The sequence below is a fragment of the Zootoca vivipara genome, chromosome 1, assembly GCF_965207765.1.
Source record: "Zootoca vivipara chromosome 1, rZooViv2.hap1.1, whole genome shotgun sequence".
Lineage (NCBI taxonomy): Eukaryota > Metazoa > Chordata > Lepidosauria > Squamata > Lacertidae > Zootoca > Zootoca vivipara.
This window is the reverse complement of record NC_142582.1, coordinates 68,801,629-68,818,054: the sequence shown is the minus strand read 5'-3', so window position 1 is coordinate 68,818,054 and position 16,426 is coordinate 68,801,629. Positions and strand designations below refer to the sequence as shown.

The window sequence follows — 16,426 nt, the reverse complement described above, 5'->3', positions numbered from 1 at the left end:
CACTGCCCAATATTCAGGGAAAGGCCTTATCCTCTCTACAGTTGTATGTTGTTTCGCGGCTGGGGCTCCAGAACGGATCCCCGGCCGCTAGCCAAAAAGGACGCAGGGCAAAGAGCTGTGTCTGCATGCGGGAGCGGAGCAGTTTGCACTTCTGTGCATGCAGCAAACCCGGAAGAAACCCGTTCCGGTTCTTCTGGGTTTGCCGCGGACGTTCGCCAGAATGAACGCTAGACAAGGCAGACATTCACGGAGGTATTACTGTATACCTGCTATAGACAAAGGAACTGTTTCTGTATAACAATCCATCAGGTGGTATAGTGGACAGGATGTCCATGATGCTATGTTGTAATACCTCCCCTTTTTCTGAATGATTATGTAGTGACATAGGTTCTGAATGATTTAATGTAGACGACAGGGATTTTTGACTCCCATTTGTTTAGCAACAAAATGTTTGTGGGTGTCACATTTGGGAGGATTACTAAGAAGTTGCTTTTTGAGTGAAAAGCATATGAGCTCAGTTCAGTTCTAGTACTCATAACAAATTCTTGCGCAGAATTCTTTAATTATAAGTGCATTTCTTTTATATCTGACTCCAGGGCATCTTGGGATTCTAGTAAAGATCAAAGTAATCCCATACACCTGAAGTCTGCCCCCCCTTGTTGTACACTTACCTCAAGCTGTGCTACTGCTGCACAGATATATTTTTTAAAAAAAATTCTTAGTTTAACAAAAACAAAACATTTTATTGTTTTTCACTTATATGAAGAAATGTGGTCCTTGTTCAAACTATCTTTCTGAGACTGCAAAGCTGCAGCTAGTCATAACCAGGCTTAATTTAGTAGTGAAACAATTTCTTCTGCCACTGCTAGCTGGAAGCATAAACCTATTTCCTGGGTCAAGGAGAAAAGCACACGATAGAAAGAGCAATTCCTCTAGCCATTGAATCCCAGAGGGCCTCATTGCTATAAAGTACATGGCCTTTGTCAACCAGGTTACCTAGGAGTGAAAGTTATGTCACATAATCCGCAATTCTGTTCCATACTGTATACCATCTGGAGCCAAAGTCAAAAGCTAATCTGATTTTTCTGTTGGCTTTAAAAAAAAAAGAGTGCCTACTCAGGTTGTATGCCATCTGGCAAGAGAAACCGTTTATTCACATCTACTGCTTGCCTGCCTATGAACTGTTCACAAAACCAACAGCATAACCCTTCATTTTCTTAATTTAAGAAGCTTTTATAAATTTAGGAAGTGTGTTTTGTATGAAATCCACTTATGGAGTTATCCAGCCAAACAACGTCACGCACCTCAGCAAAGCTCTTTCTTGGAACTCAGTGTTTTGCACGGACAGGGAAATGAATATTATGACAGAGATAAGTACTGAAGAATCAATGGAGCCACATGCCCAGATAAAATAACCTTCAATCCCGAATTACTTTATAAGGAAGAAAAGCTGGTTAAAAAGTTATTGTGAGGCATACAGAGTAAACATTCCCAAACCATGTTTATACTGAGCTTGCCAAAGTCAAAGTAAAAATTAACCTTTTATTTTATTCCATATTCATTCAGATTTTCAACCTATATCATCCCCCAAAGGATCAGAGGCTTCATGACATCAACTAAAACTCAGATAAAACAAATGGGGTTTACACACAGTATAACGTATTGTATACTTAAGAGCACATTTACATATTTAAAACACCAGGTTGTACTCAACTACGTCAGATTTAGAGTAGACTCACTGGAATCAATGGACATGGCTTGTACCTCTAGTACAAAATGTGAATAAAGCCACTGTCACAGTGGCCGGAGTGGGCTACTTCAGAGTAACGACGCTACGCAGCTCTGCATTTTATTCTTTTATTGGTGCTGCGTATTTACAGTGCTGAAGTCATTGCTATTTACACGGAGTGATGTGGTCAGTCGGTTCCAGAACCTCCGAATGGCTTTTGGCGCGTCTTTCTCCAACACAAAAGCTTTGGCAGACCCATCCTCTTTCCCCTCCTCTTTCTGCGTAATTCCGGAGTTGGGGGGATGGGTCTCCCCCCCTTATTCGCCCCTTCCTGTCCCACCTGGGACCCTGGCTCCTCTACCTTGCCTGAGCCTCGGACACGACTTCCTGCTTCCCCATTGGAATCGGAACTCTCTCTGCTTTCCCCTGTGCTCGGGGATGGGCTTGAACTCAGGAGGGGAGGGACTTCGCGATATCCCCTGTCCCTCACATCCACCCCCCTCCCAAGCTCTCCTTCACCCCTCCCCAGGTCCCCCCCAGGTGTCGGTGACGACTAGAAGCCTAAGAACTCAGTGCCTTCCGAGCCCGTTGGTGTGAACACCTCCCCCCAGTCCTGCGAGCCCCCCCCCTTCCGCCTGGGAGGACGGGAATCCCAAAAAGTCCGTGGCGTCAGAGCTGGTAGGGGTAAAAATGTTCTGCCAATCTGCTCCTTCCTCTGACTGGGTGGATCTCGGTGACACCCATACCTCATCCTCTGGTTCCTCAAACTCCGCTTCCCAGCGCCATGGTGAACTGCTCTCCCGTGCTTCCTCCCCCTCCCCCTCCCTTTCCATGTGCCAGGGCTTGGGTCTATGGGGAAAGAGGGCGTGAAATTCTTCTACCAGGAATTCCTCCTGTATCTGAGTGGCTGGGACCCATTCATTCTGGGACGGTGGAGCATCCTCCCATGCCATGAGATACTCCAGGCCCCCCACCCCCCTCCTTGAGTCCAGGATGGCCGTGGCCTCATTGAGTTGCTCCCTGCCTTCTCTCTCCCCCCCTCCCTCAGGGGTTTGTTCGCTGCCTCGGAGCCTGCTGCTTTCCCTGTACGGCGACAGCAGCGATCTATGAAACACTGGGTGCACCCTCATGTCCTCTGGCAGTGCCAGCCTGTATGCCACCGGGTTGACCTGTTGCGTGACCGTGAAGGGGCCCAACCTTCTGGGCGCCAGCTTTTTGCACCTCCCTCTGATGGGAAGGCCCTCCGAGGACAACCAAACTTTGTCCCCCACCCTAATGACCTCCCCCGGTCGCCTGTGGCGATCTGCCCCCTTCTTGTACGCTTCCTTGGCTCTCTCCAAGTGTTCTCTGAGCTGCTGGTGCACCGTCTCCAGTTCCTCTGCCCAATCCTCAGCCTGTGGGCCCTCCTCCTCCTCCTCCCCCTCCCTCTCTGGGAAAGATCTGAGGTCGCGCCCGTAATTGGCCTTAAAGGGCGACACCCCTGTGGAGACGTGCACCGCATTGTTGTAGGCAAATTCTGCCAGTGGCAGGCGATCCACCCAGTCCGTTTGCCGCTGGCTGACGTAGCATCTCAGGTACTGCTGCAGAATGGCGTTGACCCTCTCCGCCTGTCCATTGGTCTGCGGGTGTCTAGCCGTCGACAAGCTGACCTCCACCTGCAGGAGGTTCATGAGCCGCCGCCAGAACCTGGAAACAAATTGGCGGCCACGATCCGAAATAACCCTTAAAGGTAATCCATGCAGTCTGAATACGTGATCCACAAACAGTTTGGCTGTCTCTTCTGCAGAGACCGCCCTGGCACACGGTATAAAGTGGCACATTTTGGACATGAGGTCCACCACCACCAACACTGCGGTCTTGCCCCTGGAAGAAGGCAGATCTGTGATGAAGTCCATGGACACCACTTCCCACGGCCTGTGTGGCGTGGCTAAGGGCTCCAGCAATCCCGGTGGCGCTGCTCTGACCACCTTTGCCCGCTGGCAGGTGTCACAGCCCCGTACATAGTCTCGAACATCTTCCCGCACCCCTGGCCACCAGAAGTGTCTCATGACTAGGTGAGCGGTTTTGTCCCTCCCAAAATGACCCGCCGTTGGGTTGTCGTGCATCTGCTTGAGGACCGTACGTCTAAGCTGGGTGGTGGGCAGGTACAGTGCACCCTTGTAGAAAAGCAGCCCCCTGCGTTCTGCAAAGTCTTTTGCCTGCTCCCCCCCCTCTCAGTTCTCTGAAGATGCGGTTGGCAAATTCATCCGCTGCCGTCAGTGCTGTGAGTTCCGCCTCGCTCACCACTGCTGCTCCGCAGGACCATGCTGACGGGGGGAAAATGTGCCTGGGTGCCGGTGGCGCCTCCTCCTCCATGTACTCTGGCTTGCGGGAGGGCATCCGCCCTGACATTCTGCTCTCCTGGGATGTAGTGTATGGAGAAGTTGAAGTTCGAGAAGAACTCTGCCCATCGTATCTGCCGCTGGTTGAGCACCCTGGCAGTTCTCCAGAACTCCAGGTTCTTGTGGTCTGTGCACACCTGGATGGGGTGCTTGGCGCCCACCAGGAAGTGTCTCCAGTGCTGGAACGCAGCGTGGATCGCAAGAAGTTCCCGATCAAACACCGTGTAGTTTCGCTCTGGCTGGGTCAACTTCCTGGAGAAGAAGGCACAGGGTCTCCACTCTCTGTTGGCGTCCAGTTGCAACAAAATGGCGCCCACAGCTTTATCAGAAGCATCTGTCTCCACGCGTAGGGGCGCGTCCTGAACCACGTGGAACAGGTTCTGGTCTGAGGCGAACACCCTCTTGAGGCTTTCGAACGCTGCTTGCGCCTCTGGTGTCCACCTGAACTTCTGCTTGCCTCTCAGGCAGTCAGTGATGGGAGCCGTAACGCGAGAGAAGTTCTTGATGAACTTCCTGTAGAAGTTGGCTAAGCCTAGTAGGCGTTGGGCATCTTTGCGCGTCCTGGGGCTGTGCCAGTCCAGGATGGCCTGCACCTTGTCCTTGTCCATCGCCAGCCCCTTGTCTGACAGCTTGTAGCCCAGGAAGTCCACCTCCTTGGTGTGAAACTTGCACTTCTCCAGCTTCACATACAGGTGGTTCTCCTTCAGGCGCTGCAACACCTCCCTGACATCTTTCACATGCTGCACTGGGTCATCGGAGTAGATAAGGATGTCATCCAGGAAGACCAAGCATTTCCTGAAGAGGAGGGACCCCAGGACGTGGTGCATGAAGGCCTGGAAGCATGCTGAGCCCCCTTGCAACCCGAAGGGCATCACCAGATATTCAAAAGAGCCCAGAGGCGTGAACATCGTGGTTTTCCATTCATCGCCTTCCCGGATCCTGATCAAGTTGTACGCCCCCCTCAGGTCTAGCTTGGTGAAAATCTTGCCCCTGCGTGCCGCTGTCAGGAGATCATCCACTCTGGGCATGGGGAAAGCCACTGGCTCTGTCACTGAATTCAGCCGTCTAAAATCCACCACAAGACGGCGCTGTTGCGTGTCTTTCTTGTCCACCCAGAAGACCGGGCTGCCCCCTGCTGCCTTGCTTTCTCTGATGAACCCCCGCTTGAGGTTCTTGTCGATGAAAGCGCGCAGATCCTCCAGTTCCTGGTCTGACATGGCGTACAGCTTGGCTGGGGGTATAGTTGCCCCTGGCACCAGGTTGATCTGGCAGTCAAAAGGCCTGTGTGGGGGTAGGTGGTCGGACTCCGCTTCGCTGAAGACCTCCTGCAGGTCCCAGTACGGCTTGGGTATCGCCTCACCCCCTTTGACGTGCATGGTGGCCACCGTGGCTATCGGAGGCCCCTCCCCTGGTTGGTGCTGCATGCAATGTTCCAGGCAAAAGTCCGATCCGAAAGTGATGCATCTCTGGTGCCAACTGATGGAGGGGTCGTGGCGCGCCAGCCAGCTCATGCCCAAGACGATGGGGGGGTCTGAGATGGTGGTGACGTTGAATGCCAGTGTCTCTGAGTGCCTTCCCACCGTCATTTTCATGGGGGGGGTTTGATGAGTGATGGCCCCTCCCAGCAGCTCTCTGCCGTCAATGGTCGCCACGTGCAGAGGAAAATCCAGCTGCAGAAGCTGGATCTGGTGCTCTTCTGCAAAGTTTCTCGAGAAGAAGTTCGCTGACGCCCCACTGTCAATTAGGGCGAGGACCGTCAGGGGATAGCCATTTGGGAGCGTGAGCGTCACTTCTAGAACCACTCCTGCTCTGGGAGGGGTGGGCTGGCTCTGCTCCTCTCTGTGCGGGTGGGTGGGCTGGGGCTGTTGTCTGCTGACTGTGCCTGGCTGCTGCCCCTTGTCTCCTGCAGCCAGGCTTTCCCGTTTCCCTGCTGTGGTGCTGCGTCAGTGGGGGAGGGCACAACCGTTCCCGCCTTTCCTTGCCACTCCCTGCGATGCTGGGGGGAGTTGCAGAGAAAGCAATTCCCACCCCTTCCCTCCTTGCGTCTTGGCGCCGCTGGGGTTTGAAAAGCCCGCGCGCGCGCTATCAATCTGCATGGGTTCCTGGTCCTGGCTGGCCCCAGGCGTGGCTTGAAAGGGTTGTTGGGGGAGTGGCTTCTCCTGCGACCGTGGGAACCAAGCCCGCTTTGCGCGCGTTGCTTGCTTGTCGCTCCACCGGGATTCCTGTCTCACCCCCACCGCCAGAGCCGCTTTGCTCAGCTGATCCATATTACTGGGCTTTGGACCTCTCGAGAGCTCATCCTTCACCTCCTCATGCAACCCCAAGTAGAACGCCGCTTGCATTGGGGGTGACTCTAGTTCCCACCCCAATCTGTGCACCAGCATGGTGAATTTCGCCCAATACGCGCAAACTGTCATATTTCCTTGGCGTAAATTATGAAGTTCCTCCTTAGTCTGGTCCATATGACTATCGGACGAATACATCGTTTTCAAACCTTCTAGAAATAGTTTGACATTCTTCATGCAAGGATTCTTTGTTGCGATTAACGGTCTTAGCCACTCCCTGGCTGCCCCGGTAAGGTGCTCCACAATAAACGCTACCCTGTGCTCATCATCAGGGAACTCATCGTGGTGCAGCTCAAGAGCATACACAATCTCAGTCTCAAAGCCTTGATATTCCCTCGGGTCTCCATTGAACTTGCTTACTAGGGTCCCGGCTCTCCTTCCTGGCAGCACTTGGACTTGGGGTGCCCCTCCCGCCTTGTTTTTCTCTGCATCCAGCTTGTTTTGGAGGTCTACCGCCACCGCCCTTAATTCCTGCTCTCTTTCCTGTAGCGCTCTCACCTGTTCCGCAAGTTGTAGCCGGTCGTCCTGGACCTTCTTAGTCTCTTCTTTAGCTGCCTTCAATTCCCCCTGCGCCTGCAGCGACAGCTGCTGCAGTTCTTGCTGGGCTTTCTCCGCGATCTGCCGCCATCTCTCCGCCTCTGACACGCTCATCCCGGCAACTCCAAAGTAGCCCCAAAAAGGATTCGGAGGTTGCTGTCACAGTGGCCGGAGTGGGCTACTTCAGAGTAACGACGCTACGCAGCTCTGCATTTTATTCTTTTATTGGTGCTGCGTATTTACAGTGCTGAAGTCATTGCTATTTACACGGAGTGATGTGGTCAGTCGGTTCCAGAACCTCCGAATGGCTTTTGGCGCGTCTTTCTCCAACACAAAAGCTTTGGCAGACCCATCCTCTTTCCCCTCCTCTTTCTGCGTAATTCCGGAGTTGGGGGGATGGGTCTCCCCCCCTTATTCGCCCCTTCCTGTCCCACCTGGGACCCTGGCTCCTCTACCTTGCCTGAGCCTCGGACACGACTTCCTGCTTCCCCATTGGAATCGGAACTCTCTCTGCTTTCCCCTGTGCTCGGGGATGGGCTTGAACTCAGGAGGGGAGGGACTTCGCGATATCCCCTGTCCCTCACAGCCACATATCTTAGTGATTAGCTTTTCTGAAATGGAAGTGGCAATCCATGATTTGGCCCAGGATTTGTTAATGAAAAAGCACCAATTTAAATGAACAATTGCCATTCATAACATTAGGTCCTAAAGTCTGAGAAGTGCTGTGCTACCCCAAAAAGTTCCAGAAGTTTGAAGTATTTAGTAAGACCCTTCCATCTACAAGACCCCAAAATGTTACACGTATGGGTCAGTATTTCTGCACTGGCTCCCCCATCCCATTTGGAAATGGTTGTCACATTCCCCCTACTGTTCCACGCAAGGTTTTTGCAAACTTCAAAAATTTGGAAGCCAATAATCATCACACAAGATGCCATATAGACAAAGCACTGTAACAAATGAGCAGAAACTAATCTCATGATTTACAATGAAATTCCTATTGCCCAGTTGATAGCTTCCAACAACAAAGCAGGAAAAGGAAACAGGAATGTTATCAGAGTCTATTAACAAATGATAAGGAAAGCAAACCTGTTATTCATGCTGGGCAAAGAAAACCATTCATTCACAATGAATCCTGCGAAACTAGGAGGTCAGGCAGTAACGTTTTCATCTGGTTTCTTTTTTCTTTTCTTTTCTTTTCTTTTTTACTTATGGTGGAAGCATATGCTGCTTCACACATTACCTGAGGTTTCCACAATGTATATCAACGAGGAGCTACAGCCAATCCCATTAGCACTAGGCTCCTTGTAATAACTGCCCTGAGAAGTGAATTCTATCTACCGTGGCTATGGATGTGTACGATTCGCCTTAAGCATTCAGGTAAGCAGGAACCTCTTACTTCATGATTAAACCAGAAGCTTCTAATTAACCACAGTTTCCTGTTTAGCCCAAACCACCAAACTATGGTTATCAGCTTCAGAACAAGTCAAAACAAAGTTTAAGATAAATAATCCAAGTTTAAACTAAACTTAAAATTTGACATCCTGGCTTGTTTCAAAGTTAGGAACCAGAGTTCCCTTGTTTGGATGAAAAACAGAACTCCTGATAATTAGTGGCTTCATAGTTTAAATGTAGCCCATGGCAAAAGGGAGGGGTGGGAGGGGTAGACAGGCCAAAGGCTCATCTGTATTTCAGTTATAACACAGATACAATCATTTAACAGCAAAAATATCCAGCAATTCTGTTAAGTTTTTAAGCACTGGAGGGAAAGGAGACCTATGCCCTACTGCAAGGGAACAAGTTGGTTAAGATATAATCTCCCTTCTCGCATTTCTAAGATGTGCAGCAGAAAATTCAGCAAACTTGTAAAAGTTGGTACATCTCAGGCTTAAGATGATTTTCTCAATCTTCTCATTTCTCCACAGTTTGAGGAATTTTCTCCCCTCAATTTTTTTTTACGGTGACTTCCAAAAGGCACTTCATTACAGAGTTAGATATCAGATGATTTGGTCTGAATTATAAACACTCATTGTGACACAAAAATCAACCAAAGGAAATATCCCAAAAGGTGTTTGGAAGTATATTTAGTAAGAAAATATCCTGAGAGGTACAATATATTTCAAGCCACATAAGACCTCTTCTCAAAAACTACAAAAATACACAAATCTGTTTATTATTAATCTAATAATAATAATAATAATAATATGCATCCTCCTGCTCTTCCCCTTCGTGAGCCCCAGGCAACCATTTCCATATTTAAACACAATAAAAGCAACATAAAAAAAATAAATCAACAATCAAAAACAACAATGCAATCAGCAACGTAACAAATTTTACATTCTAAGTTAAAGGAGCCACCTCAATAAACTGCAAAGTCCCTATAGAAAAGAGAGTTTTAACGGTGAATTTGGAGGGATGCAGGGGTGTAACAGTGAACTGGGATTTTTTTTCCCCCTGGGCAAATTAGAGTAATCTGAATCTTCTAAATTTGAGTCCTGTAACTGGGAAGCCACTGCTGAGAAGGAACTACTGAATGTAGTGAGGCTTCACATAGTAAGAAGTATTAAGTCTAGTATATTCATTTCGCACCGCAATCATGTCTGTCACAGCCAAACTAGTATTTCCCACAGTAAAGGCAAAAAGCATGAAAGAAGCTGCACACCTCAGGTCAGTGTGCATGTGGTGAAAGGAGGCAGAGTCAAACAGGGCTCCCGACTACACTTGCACGACATGTTTGCAGATTCACATCTGCCCTTCACACTCGGTGTGTTTACTTTGGGAAATAGCAGCATTGCCACAGTAAACATGATTGCTGCACAAAGTGTGAAGCAGATCCTAGTTAATCTTTTGGTAGAGTTTTTTTCTTCAATGAACATGCTTCGCAACCTAGGCAATCACATTTTAAAAGGAGTCGTCTGCCAGAGAAATGCATGGCTTCCGATAACAAAGCAGTGAAGTCATCTTGGACAAGTGCCACCAGGCAAGCTTTTCTTATGTGCAGCACATCTGCACTCTGCCCAATATATACAATGCCCATAAACTGAATTGTTATTAAAATGTAAATATACCAATAGGCTCTGGTTTTAAGAAAAATAAATAGTGTGGCCCAAATGCCAAGCAAAAGATTCGCCCAACAATTACAATCCTTTTCTCTTCCACCCAAACCGAATCTTTAGTTTGATTTTACAAATTCTCACAAGAATAATATTGTATTTATTACCCTTTTGTTATACAGTGGACACTCGGGTTGCGAACGTGATCCGTGCGGGGGGCACGTTCGCAACCCGCAGTGCCGCATCTGCGCACGCGCGGGCTGCGATTCGATGCTTCTGCGCATGCACGAGCGATGAAACCCAGATGTAACCCGTTCCAGGACTTCTGGGTTCGGCGGGGTCCGCAACCTGAAGCGGCCGTAACCTGAGGTATGACTGTAATAGTTTAGATCTATCAGCACAATTTTCTCCTTAAAGGGAATGCAGGATCGGTTTCTAACAAACGCGCCTGACTTAAACTGAATTGGCTGGCACTCTTACCAGGAAAATTGAAGCATGCCAGTTCTTCCGTTTCTCTTCGGGAGAAATGAGAAAAAGTTCAGGTGCACAGATAAAAAATGTATAGCAGTGTAAACACTTCTCTTCTGTGGAAAGTCCAGTTCACCAGGCCAAGAGTGAAATTGAGTGTTTTGTTTTGTCAAGCTATCTATGCAGGAAAAACCTTCGCTTTACCTTCAGTATACTACCAAGTCTGAGGATTGGCAGCACAGATTAACACGCCCTCCTTCCTTTTTAAGTCATGCTACAGTGGAACTCAATATTTTGGTTACCTCTGCCCAGCCTGTACTATGATCCTTTGAAAACTTTCTGTAGCAGCCATTAAGAAGATTTTGGAATGACATTTGTGAGCAAACTGTAATCCAGATTCCCAAATTATTTGATTGGCAGGTAGATTTGAGCAACAGACATTTAAATTTCTTTTATCAATAATTCCTGCCAACAGTTATCTAAAGATTCCAAACAATAATCAAGTTTGTAACTCTTAGTTTTGATTTAACTACCCAAATTGATTATCTATACCAATTTATCTCAATTAAACAATGCATTTTAATATTTAGATTTTATGCTCTACAGATCATCTGATTCAATATAATTCCATATACATATGAATATGTAATAAGATATCAATTTAAGCCCTAATGTCCTCTCTCCTTAATCTTTACCGGTGAGAACCCTACTCTTTTCTCCTGTTCATTACTGTCCTGCATTTCTTGGAAACATCCTCAGTTTGAGGTGAGAGTCCTAACTCAACCATAGCTGAATAGCCAAAAATCACAATTTTATTACTAGTTCATGTTGCGTAAATATTTGCACAATTTTTAGATGGCTGAATAAGCAAACTTATGTATTTTAAACTTAGAATACTTTTTAGACTGACTCTTACAAATAGTTATATAGCATGTATTCCTATTTATTTTTCAAACTGGTATGTGCTTAAAAGGCAACATGGAATTAAGGCTGTTAACTAAAATATAATCACATGTAAATTGAAAAATATCCACTCTCTCACACTTACGTCTCCGAATCTCGTGTAGTTTTTAAAGATAAGATGCTGTGTTCTTAGAGCAGCTTCAGACACTATATGGGGGTGGGGGGAAGAGAAGAAACTTTCCTTTTCTTTTTTTTTATTTCCTGTACTGCAGCCAAGTGGAATTGCAGACATACCTCCACTGTGGTAAGATGTGTGCACTCTGCAAACTATCCTTCTGCAAGAGAAATCTACAAATCCTCATTTTGCACTCACAGCAACCTCTGAGTGACTCTAACCTCCTCCACCCCATGTGACAATCCAAAGAGGCATGGAATATAACAAGAATCCCATTTACACTAAATTAGCAGAAGAGGAAGAGGTGGTGATGACATATTGCTTTGCTGAACCTGTGTCTGCTGCCTTCATTTCGGGCCTCCAACAATGCTTCCAGCTCTGTCAAGTTTGAAATTTGCCCAGTGCTTCTTCTTTTTTACTGGGTGGCATAAATTCTTTAAGTAAATAAAATCGTGCCAAGTTACCGTTTGTCCGATCCACTCCCCAGCTACTCTTTCCCTTGCACCACTTTGCTCCTGCATTTTCTCCTTCACCATCACACCCTGACTTCATCTGTATCTTGGGAGAACCATCTGCCACTCTGTCACAGTGCCCATCACCTGGCAGGCTTCTCATTTCTGACTGCTTGCCACTCCCACCAACTCAGTTGAACCCTCGTGTCGCATTTAGAAAAGCCGATTCCTTCGTCAAGACCTTTTCATCTGCCCTGGAATTTTAAAGGGTTTCTGTTGCATCAGCCTGTTTTTTTTTTGCTTGTACAGTATTGTCTTTTATAGCCTCAGCCTGTAAATTACTGTGAAGGATGTTATTGCATTGTATCGGCATGCTGTTTCGAGTAACTTTTCTCTATTGTTCACTTCTCTGGAATCCATTGGAAGAAGGGTGGTTTAGAAATATTGTTTTAATAAATAAACTGAACATTAAGATCCATGTGAGCTGCCAGGAGTGTTCCCCTCAACTTATTTCTACAAGTGCAAATTGCCTAGAGCAGGTAACTTCAGCCTTCACAGAACCAAAACCCACCCAGGCATTTGGGGACCCATTTCTTAATCTTTTACCAGATACCTGGTAGCATAGCTGCCAAGTTATCCCTTTTTTTAAGGGAAATTCCCTTATGCTGAATAGGCTTCCTCGTGAGAAAAGGGAAAACTTGGCAGCTATGCCTGGTAGCAATGCTCCTCTCGCAGCCCACCTTGCATCAGACCTTGACCCACTTGTAGCGACCATAGTTGTTGTTGTTGCTGTTACCCATTAAATTTCTATACTGCCTTTCATGTGAAGATGACAAGGCAGTTTACAATATAGAAAGTGAAATAGAGACTGGCAATTTATTAGATAAAGTGAGCCAGGTGCAGAATTTCCTTTCCAGACTTGAGGTCAGTACCATCTCTTACCTGACTGCTTAAACATACCTTCCCCTCATTGCCATCCATTCTACACTGTATTATTCCAGCTGCAGGAAATAGGAGATGTAAACAGTTACACTTCTCGTGATGCAAGCATGTGCTTTGCAAGCCACCCCTTGAGCCAGTGTTGTGATACTTCTTAGAACCATGTCGAGTTTCTGCACCACATTTTACAAATCCTAGATGCCCACAAATTCTCTCCTACTCAGCCGCACTGGCATTGCAATCCTATGTGTGTTCACACAGAAGTAAACCTCACTGAGAAGGACTTAGCCCTCGAGTAAATGTGAACTGGGTGACAATTTCATACCTCTTGCTAAACCTGTTCACAGATTAATACATCTGTTTTCAATTTTTTCCTGATTAGGTTTTTTTTGGGGGGGGAAGGGTGTCAGGTTTAATGCAGCACAGCAAAACTGCAAATGAAAAGAGCCGGGTCTGTATTATGACTGTCTCATGTTATTACAGCATTTGTTTGCTTTTCAAAAAGCCTTCACCTCACAGGGTGCTATCTAGTGGTGGTGTCCTGAGTGCGCAACACAGACTTATGATTGCGCAAGCAGGACTTACCTTTCCTCTCCTCCATCCTGCAGCCGCCATGCACCTCTGAAACCTGTTCTGTGCGGCGGGGAACCCTTTTACGCAGACTGGGGCATGAGTGCTGCAAAAAGAGGGAGGCGAAACTAACTCCCATCACGTCCATCGACTCCGGATTGGATTTCACTCACAGCTTTTATTTATTTAAAAATAATACGAAATCTGATAAATGGGAAATCTCAAGGGGCTTTGCATCACATCCTTTCCTTTAAAAAAGAAACCCTTCAAAGACTCAAATTTACAATGTCCTCCATTTATTTGTTTATTGTTATTTTGCTGATAGCTGTAAAATGCTTCTGTACTCTAGAAGCAAGCAGTGGGCATCTTTTCACCTAAGCAAAAAAAGATGCCCAAGCTCTGCCTGTACAATAAATATACAGGCCAATACGTCGCAGCAAAATGTTGAATTCATACAAATGCAAAAGCATTGCAACAAAACGCCTTTTCTTTGAATAGCCCCGGCATAAAAATTCCAATGCAAAATTAAAACACTGGTTTACTCTTAATGCGTATTACTAAATTAGATGTTATGACAAGTGCAACAGTAAAAAATTTTGTACAAGCATTATATTCTCCTACACTTTTCAAAGTAGCTCCTTAGCATAATTATTACATTTAACATGTAAGGCAGCAATTGCTGTTACACAGCACCTGCCACTGGTCCACCACATAATTACATACCACTGACCTTTATATAAAAGCATCATGGAAATGTTGTTACTAGAAAACTAAATTGCCTTTCATACAAACACTGAACTGTAACTACCGTGATTTCTCTCACCCCGCCCCCTCCCCTTTTAAGAAATACGTGCTTATCCGAGGGAGGAGCTGAACTAATTGAACTAACGATAATTTTTCCAAATCTTGCCATGCACATAAAGTTCCCGCCACCTCAAAGTGTAGCTCACGGTATACACACAGATGGATACAGAACTGGAAATATTCCCTGAAGTCTTAATGGTGGGGTTATGCAGGATGTCATTTAAAAGCTATTCAGTAACAATGCCCTTTTCCCTTTTAGCCCCGAATCCTACTGTACAAATTCAACTGGGGGAGAAAAGTCAATTAACTGAAATTGCGTATGTCGGTGGAGTAGAACTGGAAGCAGCTAACATGGGGAGAAAAAGACTGTGTGCTATTTACTGATAATAGTTGCAGCAGGATAACGGTTGAGTGACTGTACAGATCCAGCAGAGAGGATGCCCAGCCACAACCTGAACTGAGAACCCACCCCTGAACTCACTGGGTGGCCTAAGGCAAGGAATTTTTTTCCTCAACCTTATTTCTTACTCTGCAAGTGCTAGCAAGCACTTCAGCAGGCCAGTCTTCAACTGAAGAAGTGTTAGGTTCAAATCCCAGCCCAGCTACAAACTCTCCGGGTGCCCTTGGCAAGTCAATCCTCCTCAGCCTCAGTCATCGCTCTGTAAAATGGGTATAACTACCTTGCTCCTTAGCTTTTTTTACCTGTGTGTTTATTCTGTATGCTGTATTATTGATTTTCAACCTATCTCATAGAATCATAGAATATTGAAAAGGACCCTGAGGATCATCTATTCCAACCCCTCACAATGCAGGCATATTCAGCTATCTGAATCGATTGATACATTTTGTAAACTTGCTTCTTTCCCCCACCCTAATGCTTCTCATTTTGCGAAGTGAATGTTTATTAAAGGGTAGTCTGAGCACAGCTTACTGTGGAAAGGCGATCCAGAAAGAAATCAAATCAAATCAACAAATGCGGTGACTACAGGAACACTAATTCACAATACAGAAGTTAAAGGTAATTACAGCTATGTGTCTTAAATCTATATCCACCTTTACGAACAGAACTTTCGCAAGGTATTTTGCAAAATATCTAGATAGAAAAATAAGGATTTGTACGAGAATGAGGCTGCAAAGCATTTGTTCCCTACAAGGGAGCAGCACACAAGATAATAATAGTTTCTGCCAATCGCTTTCATTGAGGGCACGGTAATATCTCTGTTTAAGATTACTATTTCAAGTTGAGCGACAAAGTCCTACAGCTGTCGTGCACACATGCTATTTTTAAAGGTGCAAAAAAAGTGTTCCTGACATAAAGCGTCCACCCGCAGGCACTCCCACATTGACACAGGGCATGGAGCCCAAGAATCCGGCAACGCATTTCCAAGCCATGCGGGGAGAGAATCTAAAAACTGGACTAGAGCACCCACTGTAACTCAGGCAGTGGGAGGGGGGGCCACTGAAGCAAGGTGAAATGAAGTTGGCATCTCTGCAAACACAAGAAGAGCAGCTCCTGCTGGTTCAGGACAAAAGGCCCACCGAGTTCAATGTCCTGTTCTCTCAGTGGACAAGCAAGGCTGGAGTACAAAAGCAACAGCCGCACTTGCAATTCGCAGCAGCAGGTACTGAGAAGCATATCGCCTCCGTCAGTGGAGGTAAAACATAACCTCCCCTGCGATTGTGTGCGCCTCTTATAGTGGGATCACTCTGAACAGAGCACACCGGAAAGCAGCCTCATGAAGAACATTCAAAATGGACTGGGGTTCCATTTCTGCGCACCTTAGGGGACCTCTAGTCTCCTGCTCCTGCACTGATGACTTCCCTCCTTTGTCAGGTATAGGTGTACACAGACGCAGGGATGGGATTGCACTTGGCCCATGTCACACTGGAATGGATATTTGCAGAGGGTCCTACATGTCTACACCCAAGTACCCATAGGTTCCTGGTGCAGGTGTTGCAACAAAGAGGTCTCAGCCTAATCTACCTCGCAGGGTTGCTGCGAGGATCAAATGGGGAGGAAGAGAACCATGTGCACCACCTCGAGCTCTCCAGAGAAAAGGGGGGGGTTGCTAG

The 16,426-nt window shown here is 46.7% G+C and overlaps 1 protein-coding gene across 9 annotated transcripts in view; it reads right to left on the bottom strand.

Moving 5' to 3' along the window:
• Positions 1-16,426, bottom strand: part of TEAD1 (TEA domain transcription factor 1) — a 171,737-nt gene that overhangs the window by 134,298 nt on the left and 21,013 nt on the right. The window contains exon 1 of one of the 9 annotated variants that reach the window (XM_088667535.1): positions 12,053-12,207. The exons of 6 other annotated variants lie outside the window; for them this stretch is intronic. The gene's annotated coding sequence lies outside the window, so the exon portion shown is untranslated. Of the gene's footprint in view, positions 1-11,558; positions 11,969-12,052; positions 12,208-16,426 lie in introns of those variants that run through there. 2 more of the 9 variants (XM_060275585.2, XM_060275576.2) reach the window with 2 other exon arrangements.